This window comes from Vulpes lagopus, chromosome 5, assembly GCF_018345385.1.
Source record: "Vulpes lagopus strain Blue_001 chromosome 5, ASM1834538v1, whole genome shotgun sequence".
Classification (NCBI taxonomy): Eukaryota; Metazoa; Chordata; class Mammalia; order Carnivora; family Canidae; genus Vulpes; species Vulpes lagopus.
In genome coordinates this window covers 116503204-116504365 of record NC_054828.1, presented here as the reverse complement: position 1 = coordinate 116504365, position 1162 = coordinate 116503204, and positions in this window count along the sequence as shown.

Genomic DNA, 1162 nt, shown 5'->3' with positions numbered 1-1162 from the left:
AAAGGAAGAAAAATAGGGAAATGATTTCTCAAAGTCTTTTTCATCCCTAAAACTATACAGGTAAAAGGTCATTGGCTGCATTTCATATACATCCTGAGCATGGCTTATAAAAATGTCATAGGGCAAATCCTTGTACTGAGACATTAGAAAAATTTGGTTATTCCCAGACAACCTTCAGAAATTATCCCAAACCTACCAAAGAGACAGAAATTCATCAATAAATGTCAATCATTTTCTTTTCAAGTTATAGCACTTATTTCCTTTGGCTGGAGAATGGGAGCAAATGTTGAGCATTATGGACTGGTGAATAAGCTTGATTCTGAATGGCAGGAAAATTAGATGATCAGATTCAGCCAAATGTACCCTTCTTGACAATGTCCTTCTGCCATGTTTTAAGAAGAGATCACTGGAGTTTTAAGCTAATAATTGCATCATCTTCAGTAAAAGAAACAGCCTTGAAGAAGTCTGTGCAAAGCTGCAAAACTTAAATGCTATTTGAAATAAAAGTAAAGGATGGCACTCTTCTGGAATAATTTATGAAATGAACCCATGCATCTATTTTTTTCTTTCTAAAACAGAGTCATTCACAGAGTCTGAGATTGACAGCTTAGCTGAGGGGAGTCTAAGGAAGGGAAAGCTCAAATTGATTAATAAGGGAATCATAAATCTTAAAAAAATACTCATTTTTTTTAAAGCAGATCTAAACCAAGGATGAATCAGAAAAGAACTGTGGTTCTTTAGATTTACTAAAGTATAGCAAAGGAAAAACATTCTAGCAAATGAGGAAATTCTGTCACATGGGTTGCTGACTTTTTTTAAGAGTAGTTGGGCAACACCATTAGGAAAGGTGATCCCCAGATTATGCTGCTATCTAGGGAACATTATCTCTTGGTTATAACTTTAAAATGCAGCTTCATGCATAGCAAAAGACAAGCCAAAGGCCAAGAAAGGGCAATTTCACACCAGAGCAAGTACTCAAGTATTCTCTCTGGGCACTGTGTCTACTGCATGTGGCCCTCCTAAGGGAAAGCTACTCAAGTGGAATGGCTTCCCACATCAAATCAGCAGGCCTGGGGAAAGTGCCTCCTAATGGATCAACTCAGTGGTGGATGGAACGAAGTTTTAGTGTGAATGCACCTGATTTTATTTTTAACCCCAAAGC